The sequence below is a fragment of the Loxodonta africana genome, unplaced genomic scaffold, assembly GCF_030014295.1.
Source record: "Loxodonta africana isolate mLoxAfr1 unplaced genomic scaffold, mLoxAfr1.hap2 scaffold_31, whole genome shotgun sequence".
Taxonomy (NCBI): Eukaryota; Metazoa; Chordata; class Mammalia; order Proboscidea; family Elephantidae; genus Loxodonta; species Loxodonta africana.
This window is the reverse complement of record NW_026975029.1, coordinates 749,856-765,020: the sequence shown is the minus strand read 5'-3', so window position 1 is coordinate 765,020 and position 15,165 is coordinate 749,856. Positions and strand designations below refer to the sequence as shown.

The window sequence follows — 15,165 nt, the reverse complement described above, 5'->3', positions numbered from 1 at the left end:
TCGGCTTAGACCCACAGACCCACACATGGAATGCTCAGAGGACACACCTTTTACCGCAATGGTGAGGAATAAATTTGTGAAGGGAGCCCCAGCATCCTTGAAGACTGCTGTGATTGTTCTTTTATGGAAGTCAGATCTCACAATGGGAGATGCCCTAACTGAATTAAGACACCAAACTACAATGGGGCTGATTGGACCCCACGGTGTTAGGGGCCATGCGGGTGACTCAATGGACAAGAACAAGGTAGGTGTGGTTCACATAATGGACAGTGGAGTCAAAGCAGTAATGAGAGTAGCCTGACTCCTATGGACTCATGGCATTGGCTACTTAGTCATGGTGTCCCTAGGAGTGAAATAGATGGGAAGTCTATCGAGTAGTTACTTGATCTGTACAAGCGTAAGAATTACTGGATACTGCCTCTGAACTGACACTGAATCCAGGAGACCCTAGATGTCACTGTGGCCCACCGGTCAGAAAGCGGTTGTACGGAAGTCAGGTTCTTAATGGAGCCATAGCTCTGGTTCATTTCACAGTGGATTCAGTGGGTCCCTGAATCCATCACGTAGTGATTTCCCCAGTTCCTAAACACATAATTGGAATTGGAATACCCAACAACTTGCAGAACTACCTTTGTGGATTCCAGACAAGTGGAGTAAGGGCTATTATGGTAGGAAAAGCCAAGGGGAAACCATTAGAACTGCCTATCTAGGAAAATAGTAAACCAAAAGCAGTACCGCATTCCTGGAGGAATTATAGAGATAACTGCCACCATCAAAGACTTGAAGGATGCAGGGTGGTGATTCCCCCAGTTCAACTCATCTACTTGTGTTTTTGTTGTTATGTGCTATCCAGTGGATTCTGACTCACGGCGCCCCTTTGTACAGATGGAAACACTGCCGATCCTGCGCCATCCTCACAAAGGCTGCTATCTTTGAGACTAGTATTGCACTCAGTGTGTCAACCCATCTTCTTAAAGGTCTCTCTCTTTTCACCAACCCTTTACTTTACCACGCAAGATGTCCTTCTCGAGGGACCAGTGCCTCCTGATAACATGTCCAAAGTGCGTAAGAAAATCTCACCATCCTTCCTTCTAAGGAGCATTCTGGCTGTACTTCTTCCAAGACAGATTTGTTCGTTCTTGTGGCAGTCCATGGTATATTCAATATTCTTGGCCAAGACCTTAATTCGAAGGCATCAATTCCTCTCCAGTCTTCCTCATTCATTTTCCAGGTTTTGCATGCATATGAGACGATTGAAAATACCATGGCCTGGGTCAGGCGCACCTTAGTCCTTAAAATGACATTTTTGGTTTTTAACACTTTAAAGATGGCTTTCGCAGTACATTTGCCCAATGCAATATGTCATTGATTTCTTCGCTGCTACTTCCATGGGCGTGGATTGTGGGTCCAAGTATAAAGACATCCTTGACAACTTCAATCTTCTCTCCATCGACCATGATGTTGCTTATTAATCCATATGTGAGGATTTTTTGTTTTCTTTGTGTTGTGGTGTAATTCATAGTGAAGGCTGTGGTCATTGATTTTCTTCAGTGACTGCTTCACGTCCTCTTCACTTTCAGCAAGAGAAGTTGTGTCCTCTGCCTATTGCAGGTTGTTAATGAGTCTTCTTCCAATCCTGATACCCGCTTTCTTCTTCTTATAGTTTATCTTCTTGAATTATTTCCTCCATACAGATTGAATAAATATGGTGAAAGGATGCAACCTTAACATACACCTTTCTCAACTTAAAACCTCATAGTATCCCCTTGTTCTGTGCTAATGACTGCGTCTTGGTCTGAGCACAGGTTCCTCATGAGCACAATTAAGTGTTCTGGAATTCCCATTCTTCACAAGATTGTGCATAATTTGTTATGAACCACACAGTCAAATGCCTTTGCATAGTCAATAAAACACAGGTAAAAGACTTTTTGGCATTCTCTGCTTTCAGCCAAGATCCATCTGATATCAGCAACGATATCCCTCGTTCCACGCACTCTTCAGAACTGGGCTTGAATTTCTGGCAATTCCCTGTCACTATACTGCTGCAACTGCTTTTGAATGATCTTCAGCAAAATTTTACCTGTGTGTGATATTCATGATATTTTGGACAATTTCTACATTCTATTGGATCGCCTTTCTTTGGAATGGGCACAAGTGTGGATCTCTTCCAGTTGGTTGGCCAGGTAGCTGTCTTCCAAATTCCTTGGCATAGACAAGCGAGCTCTTCCCGTGCTGCATCCGTTCATTGACACATCTCAGCTGGTACTCTGTCAGTTCCTGGAGCCTTGTTTTTCACCGGTGCCTTCAGTGCAGCTTGGACTTCTTCCTTCGGTACCATAGGTTCTTGAGCCTAGCTACCTCCTGAAACGTTTGGATATTGGCTGTTTCTTTTTGAAACAGTGACTCTGTATGCCATCCATCCATCTTCTTTCGATGCTTCCTGCATTGTTTAATATTTTTCCCATAGAATCCTTCAATATTGGAACTTGAGACTTGAGTTTTTCTTCAGTTCTTTCACCCTGAGAAATGCCGAACGTGTTCTTCTATTGCGCTTTTCTAACTCTTCGTCTTTGCAAGTTTCCTTATAATACTTTGTCGTCTCAAACCGCCCTTTGAAATCTTCTGTTCAGTTCTTTTATTTCATCATTTCTTCCTTTTGTTGTAGCTACTGTATGTTCAAGAGCAGGTTTCAGAGTCTCTCCTGCCAGAAATAATTCAGTTTTCTACCATTGAGTAGATGTTAAGTGTGTCTCTAAGTCTAAGGTGTGTCTCTTGTAGGCAGCATAGAGACGGATCTTGTTTTTCAATCCATCCTGCCACTGTCTGTCTCTGTATTGGTGCATTTAGTCCATTTACATGCAGGGTAATTATGGGTAGGTTTTTTTTTTTTTTTATGAATTTAGTACTATCATTTTGATGTCTTTTTTTGTGTGCTGTTCATAGTTTCTTTTCCCACTTGATTTTATATGCTGAGTAGATTATCTTTCTATATTGTCCTTTCCTCATATTTGTTGTTGTTGATATTGTTTCTGCTGAGTCTGTATTTTTCCCTTGTATTTTATTTTGATGAGTAGGACAGTTTGTCTCCTTTGTGGCTACCGTATTATTTACCCCTATTTTTCTAAATTTAAGACTAACTTTTACTTCTTTGCATTGTTGTACCTTCCTCTTCATATGGAAGGTGTATGATTACATTTCTTAATCCCTCTTTATTATTTTAATGCTGTCTTCTTTTATATAATAACATTGCTGTTGCCCTGTTTTAGGCTTTTTTAAAATAATCTTGCTTTGTTTTTGGGGGGGGGATTTCCCTGTCTGGGTTGACTTCTGGGTGCTCTGCCCAGTGTTCTAGTCTTGGGTTGATACCTGATATTATTGATTTTCTAACCAAAGAACTCCCTTTAGTGTTTCGTGTAGTTTTGGTTTGGTTTTTAGGAATTCCCTAAACTTGTGTTTATTTGGAAATGTCTTTATTTTACCTTCATATTTAAGAGACAGTTTTGCTGGATATATGATTGTTTGCAGGCAATTTTTTTCCTTCCATTTTTTAAATTTATCATCCCATTGCCTTCTTGCCTGCATGGTTTCTGCCGAGTAGTCCGAGGTTATTCTTATTGGCTGTCTTTGTAGGTGACTTTTTGTTTATCCCTCACTGCTCTTATAGTTCTCTCTTCATCTTTGGTTTTGGCAAGTTTGATTATAATATGGCTTGGTGACTTTCTTTTAACATCCACCTTACGTGGAGTTCGATGAGCATCTTGGATAGATATCCTGTCATCTTTCACAACATCTGGAAAGTTTTCTGCCAACAAATCTTCAGCAATTTTCTCTATATTTTCTGTTATCCCTCCCTGTTTGGTACTCCAATCACTCGTAGCTTATTTCTCTTGATAGAGTCCCACATACATGATTCTTAAGGTTTCTTCATTTTTCTCAATTCTTTTATCTGATTTTTCTTCAAATATATTAGTGCCAAGTGATTTAACTTCGAGTTCAGAAATTTTAGCTTCTACTTGCTCAATTCTGCTCCTCTGACTTTCCACGGAGTTGTCTAAATCTGTAATTTTATTGTTAATCTTCTGAATTCCTTATTGTTGTGTGTCTATGGATTTTCCCAGCTTATAAAACTTTTCATAATGTTCCTGAATAATCTTTCTAATTTCTTCAGTTGCTTTATCTGTGTGTTCCTTGGCTCGTTCTGTGTATTACCTCATTTCCTTCCTGATGTCCTAAAGTGTTCTGTATATTAAACTTTTGTATTCTGCATCTGGTAATTCCAGGAATGCACTTTCATCTAGAAGATCCCTGGATTCTTTGTTCTGAGAGCCTGTTGAGGTGATCATGGTCTGTTTCTTTACCTGACTTGATATTGACTGTTGTCTCCGAGCCATCTATAAGTTATTGTCTTAGTTTATGCTTGCTTCCTGTGTCGTAGCTGCTTGCTTTGTTTTGTTTTGGTATACCGCTATGGGTTGCTTGAGTGAGCTAGCTTGATTGTTTTCAGCTTTGGAACTCTGGTGTCCTGTCTCCAGCTGGCTAGATGTGTTATCAGGTATATCAGTCTAGGAGTCCATTCAGTTTTCTTGTATGAATTCAGCTCAGGTTTCCAGGTAGCTGATCATCAAGTGTGTGGTACAGGCTCTGTCCTGCAGTCTTAGAGGGGCAGGGGTGATTGGCGTAGATACCGGTATCTGATTGCAGCAGAGGCTCAAGCTCTGAACGAGGCAGGGGACTAAGAACTGACCCCCAAGTGTCTCTGAGAAAAACGCATCTCTGTTCCCTAGAGCATGCTGGAGGGTGGGTCCTGCAGACGGACCATGGGCACCCAAAGTTTCAGGTTGTAAGGAGTGGGAGGTACCAGTTATCTTTGGACCCCTGTCGCGGGTGGCTGGGTGACCTGAGTGGAGCTACCAGTCCTCAGGTCCCTGATGTGGGTAGGTGAGGACCCTGTTTAATAGGCAAAGCAATGTCAAACATCAAACGCCCACCTCTCCACGGCACCGCTGAAATGCTTGGACTTTGCCAACAAGGGCCTATTCTCCCGAAATAGGCCCACACAGGTCCATGAAGAAGGGAAAGGTGCTCAAGGTCCACAGACGGTTTATGCCTGGACGGGAGTCGCTTCTGTCCTGAGATTCCCCAGTTAATGGAGCTAGCAAATTACCTCTTCCCCCCAGTTGCATTTTTTTTCCTTCCCCAAGGCCAGGAGGACGGCTCCAGGTGCTCACCAGGGTCTATCTCAGGCCTAGGGATTCAGCCGCTGTAGCTGGCGTGGGGGTGGGGGGGCTCAGTAAAATATCCGCAAGTACTTAGCTTTTGCGGAGAGTGCCCTTCTGTTCAGGTTCTGGAGGTGTGAGTGGGCTGTGTGGCTGCTGCTTCTCCCCGAGGAGACTGCGGCCAAACGCTAGGACCCACCCGCCGCTGCCACCTCTGCTGCTCCGGGAATGGTGCCTGAGGGCTCCCCACGATTCAGGGCCGGCAACTCCTCTCCGCTTCTGAAAGGTCCCTTCCTTCCCCTACCCCTCAGTTTGTTGTCTAAGCTTGCCTTTGATGCTCAAGGCTCCCAGCTTGTTACAAATATACTCTTTCACTTGTTTTTTCGGGTCTTTGTTGTAAAGAGGGCGCCAAGGATGTGTCTGTCGAGTCCGCCATCTTGGCTCCTCCTCCCATTAGTTTTTTTTTTTCATTGTATTTTGAATCTCTCGTAATAGAGACATAGACTTTTAAACCAAGAAAAGAAAAAAAAAATCCGCTGCCATAGGGTTATTATATTTTCTAGGTGAATTAACCCTTTTATTGTTTTTATTCTCCGTCTGTTTATGCTAATATACTTTTACTCTGAAACCTATGTTATTTGGTATGAGCAAAGCAAGTCGAACATTCTTTTGTTTGGTGTTTGCATATTATACCTTTTCCATCCATTTATGTATGTTTTTAATTTTATTTTGGTAAGTCTTATTGCCTGGGCCTGAAAGTCGGAGCTAAAGCCCAGGGCCCAGGGGCCTCGACTCAGAATCCAGAGAATGCGACCAATACCTGGAGTCTGGAGGGCAGGGCCATTGTGTGAATCCTCTCAGAGAACAGAGGATTATTTTCCAGCCTTGAGGGCTAATGGAATATATTCTATAGACTTTCTTTACTCCTGTCATCACTACTTTCCCTGCAATTTCTCCCATTTGTAATGGAAATATCTAGTTTGTGCCTGGTTTGCCATTGTACTTTGGAAGCAAACAAACTTGTATTCTAGATTTCACAGGTAAAGAAGAATTTGTGGATTTTGGACTTGGAGTTGATTTAGGGCTTTTGCTGTGATGTGATGTGATAGGGTGAATGTGTCTTACATGTAGCAAGGACATGAATTTTTGGAGACCATTGGGCAGAATGTCATGGATTGAATGTGTCCACCCAAAAGATGCGTCAACGTGGTTAGGCCATGATTCCCAGTATTTTGTGGTTATCCTCTACTTTGTGATTGTAATTTTATGGTAAAGAGGATTAGGGTGGGATTATAACACCCTTACTAAGGTCATATCCGTGATCCAGTGTAAAGGAAGTTTCTCTGGAGTTGGCCTGCACCACCTTTTATCCTTTTTTCTCTTTTTTACAAGAGATAAAAAGAAAGGGAAGCCAGCAGAGAATGGGGACCTCATGCCACCAAGAAAGAAGCACTGGGAGCAGAAACGGTGCTTTGGATCCGGGCTTCCTGTGCTAAGAAGCTCCCAGTCCATGGGAAGATTGAGGAGAAGGACCTTCCTCCAGAGCCGAGAGAGAGTCCAAGCTGCACTGAAGGCTCTGGCAAAAAACAAGGCTCCAGGAATGGACAGAATATCAACTGGGATGCTTCAACAAACAGATTCAGTGCTGGAAGTGCTCGCTTGTCTATGCCAAGAAATTTGGAAGACAGCTGCCTGGCCGACCATCTTTATGCCTATTCCCAAGAAAGGTGATCCAACAGAATGCAGAAATTATCGAACGGTATCATTAATATCACACCCAAGTACATTTTTGCTGAAGATCAGCTGTAGCAGTATATGCACAGAGAACTACCAGAAATTTAAGCTGGATTCAGAAGAGGACGTGAAACCAGGGATATCATTGCTGATGTCAGATGGATCCTGGCTGAAAGCAGAGAATACCGGAAAGATGTTTACCTCTGTTTTATTGACTATGCAAAGGCATTCGACTGTGTGGGTGATAAAAAATTATGGATAACTTTGCGAAGATGCGAAATTCTGGCACAGTCGATTGTGCTCATGAAGAACTTGTACACACAGCAACTGGCAGTCATTCGAACAGAACAAAGGGATGCTGTGTGGTTTAAAGTCAGTAAAGGTGTGCGTCAGGGTTGTATCCTTTCGACTGACCTGTTCAATATGTATGCTGAGCAAATAATCTGAGAATCTGGGGTATATGAACAAACACGGGGCATCAGTATTAGAGAAAGATTCACTAACAACCTGTGTTATGCCGATGATACAACCTTGCTTGCTGAAAGTGAAGAGTACTTGAAGCACTTACTGATGAAGACCAAAGACCACAGCCTTCAGTATGGATTGATCACACCTCAACATACAACAAAAATCCTCACAAATGGACCAATAAGCAACATCATGATAAAAAAAAAAAAAAAGATTGAAATTGTCAAGGATTTCGCTTCACATGGATTCACAATCAACACCCATGGAAGTAGCAGTCAAGAAATCAAATGTCGGATTGCACTGGGCAAATCTGATGCAAAAAAAAAAAAAAAACTTAGAACACTCTTTAAGTGTTGAAAAGCAAAGACGTTGCCTTGAAGACTATGGTGTGTGTGACCCAAGCCATTGTGTTTCAATCTTCTCATATGCATGTGAAAGCTGGACAATTAATAAGGAAGATCAAAGAAGAATTGATACTTTTCAATTATGCTTTTGGCAAACAGTATCGAATAAACCATGGACTGCCAAAAGGACAAAGAAATCTGTCTTGGAAGAAGTACAACCAGAATGCGTCTTGGAGGCTAAGATGGCAAGACTAAGTCTCATTTACTTTGGACATGTTATCAGGAGGGATCAGTCCCTGGAAAAGGACATCATGCTTGCTAAAGTAGAGGATTAGCAAGAAAGAAGACCCTCAATGAGATGGATTGTCAGAGTGGCTGCAACAATGGGCCCAAGCATAACAGTGGTTGTGAGGATGGTATAGGACCAGGCAGTGTTTTCTTTTGTTGTTCGTAGGGTCACTATGAGTTGGAACTGACTGACTCACGGGCACCTAACAACAACAGCAACAATGACAAAAGATATTGAGCATACTTTCATGTGGTTATTGGACATTTGTATATTTTTCTTGGGAGCAATGTCTATTCAAGTTCTTTACCCATGTTTTATTTGAGTCATCTAGTGTTGTTACAACAGAAATACCACACGTGGATGGCTTTTACAAAGAGTAATTTATTCTCTCACAGTCTAGGAGACTAGAAGTCTGAATTCAGGGCGTCAGCTCCTAGGAAAGTCTTTCTCTCTCTGTTGGCTCTGGGAGAAGGTCCTTGTCATCAGTCTTCCCCAGATCTAGCAGCTTCTCAGTGCAGGGGCCCCTGGTTCAAAGCAAATGCTCCTGGCTCTTCTGCTTGGTGGTAATGAAGTCCTCCAGTCTCTCTGCTCCCTTCTCCCTGTTATATATCAAAACAGATTCACTCAAAATACAATCTAATCTTGTAGGTTGAGTCCTACCTCATTAACATAACTACCTCTAACCCTTCCACATTAACATCATTGGAAAAAAAAAAAAAAAAACCTTGCCCTTGAGTAGATTTCAACTCATAGCAACCCTATAGGAGAGAGTAGAACTGCCCCATATGGATTCCGAGGAGCACCTAGTGGATTAGAACTGCCAACCTTTTTGTTAGCAGTCGCAACTCTTAACCACTACACCACCAGGGTTTCCAATGAACATCGTAGAGGTCAGATTTACAACACATATGAAGATCACAAGGCTGATAAAATGGTGGACAATCACACAATACCGGTAACCACGGCCTAACCAAGTTGACACACATTTTGGGGGGACACAATTGAACCCATAACATGTTGTTCATCTCTTTTTTTTTTTTTTTTTTGGTGATTTGTAGGAGTTCTTTATATATTTTAGATATGAATCCCCTATCAGATATTTGGTTTGCATTTTTTTTTCTTCAATTCTGTAGGTTATCTCTTCACTTTCTTGATAAAATCCTTCGACGTACAAAAAAACAAAAAACTTCACTTGATGAAGTCCAGTTTATTTTTTGTTGTTGATGCTCACGCTTTTGGCTTCGTATCAGAGAATTCATTGTCAAAAAAAGGTTTTGAAGTTTTAACTCTGTTTTCTTCTAAGAGTTTTATTTCTTTTGGGAGAAATGTCTCTTTAAATTCTGTAATCATTTTGAGTTAATTTTCATATATGGTGTGAGGTAGGGGTCCAGCTTCATTCTTTGGCATATGGGATCCTGTTGTCCCAGCACCGTTTATTGAAGAGGCTATTCATTCCCCTTTGAATGGACTTAGCACCCTTGTCAGAAATCAACTGGCTATAGGTGTATGGGTTTATTTCTGAACTCTGAATTCTATTCCACTGGTCTTTGTGCCTATCCTATACCAGCAGACTGACTTTTTAATTTAAGACAGTTCTTCTTAAAATGTACAGACTTCTTACAAAAATAGTGGACCCCAGGAACTCCAGACCCAGGAGCCCTGGACCTGTTCCTAAATTGAAGTTTCAATCTCTGATTGCGTCCGGGAAACTCTACTTGTTGTAATTGGAAAGACATAGATTTATTTTGTCGAGCCTTTGTTTTCAGCTCAGTTTCTGTTCTAAGGTTTTGGCTAATTGTAGGCTACGGTGGTGTATAGGGAAGTTTTCGCATTCTCTAAATTTAACTGATGTCATTTAACTAAGTCAGCTAACTAAAACCATTTTTGTAAAGGACTACACCCTGAGTTAGCTGTAATCCTTCTGCAAAAATGGTGTTAAAAGTTACCCTGTTTTCCTCTTCTTCTAGGTTCAACCCTGAATTCTCCATAAAAAGTCTGGTCAAGCGATGTCTGTAGTGATAAACATTCTCACCCTGTTCCTGCTTGCAAGCTTGAACTTTAGCCCAAACAATCTTATAGGAAAAAATCTTTGTAAAACATTTGGTTAATTTTGTTGTAAGAGGTATAGTCTGAGTTACCAAATCAGTACCTGAGACGTTTGGTTGGATGGACAATGATTTCTCAGGTTCTTTCCGGTTAGCTTCTTCCTACCACCTTTGAGCACCCCCAGGTCCTAGCAACATGTGTAACAAGTTATATAGATCACCTGGACCAGACTCATAAGTTTCTGCCAGAATTTTAAATTCTTCCTTAAATTTCTGAGGATCTTCACACAGGCTGGGGAACTCTAAGAATGGTGTGAAGTTTGGCCTTAGACCAGGAGGCACCAGTAACCTCAGGCTGTCCACCTCCAGTTTTGGGGTATTTCACCTTAAAAGGCATCTCAGCTATGGGGCTGGTTTCAACTGGAGGTTTGGTCCTTTCCTCTTGAACCCCTTCCTCTTTTCCATGATAAGGAAGTTCTGCTGAGGCAGTGTCTTTGCGATTCCTTAATCAGTTCTGCTTGTCTAGATACAACATCTTATAATGAAGGAAATTTGCTGTCATTTTGCCATTTGAAAGCTTCCAAAAAACAATTAAAATAGGCCCTCCGTTGGGTCCGGTTAATCTGGGAGCTTTTATTGGTTTTATTCTCTTGGAAAACTTGGTGGCCTAGTGGTTCAGTGCTCCTGCTGCTAACCGAAAGGTCAGCAGTTCGAATCCGCCAGGTGTTCTTTGGAAGCTATGGGGAAGTTCTACTCTATCCTATGCGGTCGCTATGAGTCTGACTCGAGGACACTAGGTTTGGGTCTTTTTTTTTTTTTTTTTAATTTGCTGCACAGAAAAGTTAACTTAGTGAGTTCAGAACTGCCATAACATAGGCATTGATCAGTACTATTTTCCTTGATAAGTGCAGGCCGTCTTTGAGGGTACTGAACTGAATTGGCGCCATAATTCCTGACCGTATATCAAACGGGAGTCCCAGAAGGGAATGCTTTATGGTCTTTAGAAGCGCTGTTCCCTATCTTAGGAAGCACTACCAAGTGGCAACCAGGTGATCTAAGCCAAAATGGAGCCTTAGAAAAACAAAAGGAAAAAAGGTTCCTGCGAAGAATGATAATTTTCGTCCACTAGATGGCAGACTCGTCAAGCTCCAAAGTGTTCAAACTGTGACTGGAATCCGGAAACAAAAGACAGAAAGTTCAAAGGACACACTTAAAATGTAACACTTTCAGGGTTTACCAAAAGCGCATGAGGAGCTTTGCCCTGCGCTCTTCCAGATCCGAAACCCCAAAACGCCACAGCAAACAGCTGTTCAAAGGATAATCAGCCAAGAGAAAAGAAAGAAAGATGATCAGGACCACACTTCACAAGATGAAGCCACTAGGTGGCAGTCTGGGAACGCAATTGGAAACCCAACGTTGTAACAGGCTCCCGAGGACAGTAAAGGTGGAACGCGAAGTTCCAACAAGCTTACAGGCTGATTCCACCGTGAAGGAGAAAAAGAAAAACCGGGAGCAGAGAAACGACTTCGGTTAATCTCCGCAAAAGCTGCACCGAAATAGTTCGGGGCTAGATTCTCAACAGAGCCACGGGGAAATGCACAGTTTGCTTTTCGGGAGCACTTACCCCCAGACAGCCAGAAGGGTCCGAAAAAGCTGCAGCGAGGGGCACACAAAGGGGCCCTTGGTGCCGGAATCCCGTGTTTCAGGTCTTCGGGTCTCCGGGGGAAGGGTAACTCCAAAAACCCTGCCGATTAACTACGCCAAAATGTTGGAGAGAAAAGACTTCCCAGCTCCCTTAAGGTAAAATCGAAAGAGATTTATTGCAGCGGAGACGTGGCAGTGGGAGATCGCAAAGTCTCAGGCTGACGTTCCGGAATCTCACGGGAAGAAGGCAAATCAGGAGTAATCAGAGTGCTGAAGGGGGAGAATAAAATTACAGTTTTTCTTGTTGGTTCACAGTGACGAAGGTCAATCAAAGACGCGACAAGTAAAGCACAATCGTTGTCATTATTGCTTACGTGAGCCGATTGACTGGCTACAAGACACAATTGAAAGACAGGAGGTCAAGGGGGTTTCACCTTGGTTACAAAGCAGCCACAGGACGGATATTCTCAAGACTGGTTGGTTAACAATCACGTTGCTCAGAATGTTAGCTCTCCAGATGAGAATGGAAACAAGGAGTTTCCATGATCTCTCACTTTGCTGGGCATGTCAGAAACCTGAGGAGGCTGATACCAAAAGTTTGCCTTAAGTCTTCACATTCTTTAGCTTGATCCGCAAAGCAACTCATTTCCTTCATGGTGATGGGTTGATTCCTAGGGAAGGAGGGTAGAACCTGGGGGAAAGCTTACCTGGAGCTGCTAGACAGCCAACGCCAAACCTAAGGTGAAAGACTACATTGAGCGCTTAGAGTTACTTTAGTCTCTTTACAGACAGATCAGATGCCTGTTTTTATTTTCTATGCCTAAACAGTCTTTTTTTTTTTTTTTTTTCTCATCAGTCCTTTGTGCTGATTTCCTTTCTCCAACAGTTTCCTCAAGGTGCATGCCTTGCAAGTAGATGTTTAAGTTCTTACTTACTTGTCTGGAAATGCCTTGATTGCCCTCACATTTTGTCTGGGTTAGAATTCTACTTTAAATCAGAACTTGAAAGCATTACATTATAATCTTCTCCTAGCTAATTTGCTGCTGCAAAGGCTCTGGTCATGTTTTCTGTTTGTTTGTGTTGTTGAAGAACAAAATCCCACACTCTATTAGGAGTGAAAGAAAATGAGTTTCATTGAGGAATAGCAAGGCCATCACCAAATAGCAGCTCCCGCCTGAAGGGATTACTCCATGTTTGGCTGCTAAACCACCCTCCCCAGGAAAACTGTTAGCCCCTCAGACCCCCATCTGCTGAGATTAACCCAGTTGTGTCTGAAGAGCCTTTGTCTCAGTCGTCCACTAGGGTGATGTCTGAGTCACTGCCTGGGGCATCATCCCTTAAGGCAGATGTCTTACAAGACATTGCTGAATGTTCTCCAGACACATTCCCAACACCCATTGTTGCTTCTAGGCCTATAACTAGACTGAAGTCCCTGCTATCCTCAAAGGTAAAGCACAAAATGTGATCCAGGGGGAGGTACACTACACTCCAAAAGAAAAAGAACTGCTTGACTTTTCTAATACATACAAACAAAAGCCTGGAGACTACGTGTGGGAATTGCTATTATGGGTGTGGGATAATGGTGCAAGGAACATAAAGTTGCCTCAGCCTGAGTTCATTGATATGGGTCCACTAAGCACAGATCCTTCATCCAGTGTTTCAGCTAGAGAGCTTAGGAAAGGATTTAATAGTTTATGTGACTGATTCAGTGAAGCACAGATTAAGCGGTGGCCCACACTAAACCCAGCTGAAGTGCCAGACCCGCCTTGATTTCACAGTAGAAGAAGGTATCCAAAGGCTTAGGGAAACTGGCATGTTAGAGTGGATTTCTCGGCTTAGACCCACAGACCCACACATGGAATGCTCAGAGGACACACCTTTTACCGCAATGGTGAGGAATAAATTTGTGAAGGGAGCCCCAGCATCCTTGAAGACTGCTGTGATTGTTCTTTTATGGAAGTCAGATCTCACAATGGGAGATGCCCTAACTGAATTAAGACACCAAACTACAATGGGGCTGATTGGACCCCACGGTGTTAGGGGCCATGCGGGTGACTCAATGGACAAGAACAAGGTAGGTGTGGTTCACATAATGGACAGTGGAGTCAAAGCAGTAATGAGAGTAGCCTGACTCCTATGGACTCATGGCATTGGCTACTTAGTCATGGTGTCCCTAGGAGTGAAATAGATGGGAAGTCTATCGAGTAGTTACTTGATCTGTACAAGCGTAAGAATTACTGGATACTGCCTCTGAACTGACACTGAATCCAGGAGACCCTAGATGTCACTGTGGCCCACCGGTCAGAAAGCGGTTGTACGGAAGTCAGGTTCTTAATGGAGCCATAGCTCTGGTTCATTTCACAGTGGATTCAGTGGGTCCCTGAATCCATCACGTAGTGATTTCCCCAGTTCCTAAACACATAATTGGAATTGGAATACCCAACAACTTGCAGAACTACCTTTGTGGATTCCAGACAAGTGGAGTAAGGGCTATTATGGTAGGAAAAGCCAAGGGGAAACCATTAGAACTGCCTATCTAGGAAAATAGTAAACCAAAAGCAGTACCGCATTCCTGGAGGAATTATAGAGATAACTGCCACCATCAAAGACTTGAAGGATGCAGGGTGGTGATTCCCCCAGTTCAACTCATCTACTTGTGTTTTTGTTGTTATGTGCTATCCAGTGGATTCTGACTCACGGCGCCCCTTTGTACAGATGGAAACACTGCCGATCCTGCGCCATCCTCACAAAGGCTGCTATCTTTGAGACTAGTATTGCACTCAGTGTGTCAACCCATCTTCTTAAAGGTCTCTCTCTTTTCACCAACCCTTTACTTTACCACGCAAGATGTCCTTCTCGAGGGACCAGTGCCTCCTGATAACATGTCCAAAGTGCGTAAGAAAATCTCACCATCCTTCCTTCTAAGGAGCATTCTGGCTGTACTTCTTCCAAGACAGATTTGTTCGTTCTTGTGGCAGTCCATGGTATATTCAATATTCTTGGCCAAGACCTTAATTCGAAGGCATCAATTCCTCTCCAGTCTTCCTCATTCATTTTCCAGGTTTTGCATGCATATGAGACGATTGAAAATACCATGGCCTGGGTCAGGCGCACCTTAGTCCTTAAAATGACATTTTTGGTTTTTAACACTTTAAAGATGGCTTTCGCAGTACATTTGCCCAATGCAATATGTCATTGATTTCTTCGCTGCTACTTCCATGGGCGTGGATTGTGGGTCCAAGTATAAAGACATCCTTGACAACTTCAATCTTCTCTCCATCGACCATGATGTTGCTTATTAATCCATATGTGAGGATTTTTTGTTTTCTTTGTGTTGTGGTGTAATTCATAGTGAAGGCTGTGGTCATTGATTTTCTTCAGTGACTGCTTCACGTCCTCTTCACTTTCAGCAAGAGAAGTTGTGT

The 15,165-nt window shown here is 42.6% G+C and overlaps 2 long non-coding RNA genes across 2 annotated transcripts in view; both read right to left on the bottom strand.

Annotated features, from left to right (window-relative positions):
* Positions 1–15,165, bottom strand: part of LOC135229465 (uncharacterized) — a 641,317-nt gene that overhangs the window by 289,499 nt on the left and 336,653 nt on the right. The window lies entirely within an intron of this gene.
* On the bottom strand, positions 8,413–14,885 carry LOC135229473 (uncharacterized). Its single transcript, XR_010320170.1, has 2 exons — positions 11,721–14,885; positions 8,413–8,650 (listed from the first exon to the last, which is right to left on the bottom strand). It is a non-coding gene; the product is annotated as an uncharacterized LOC135229473 (long non-coding RNA).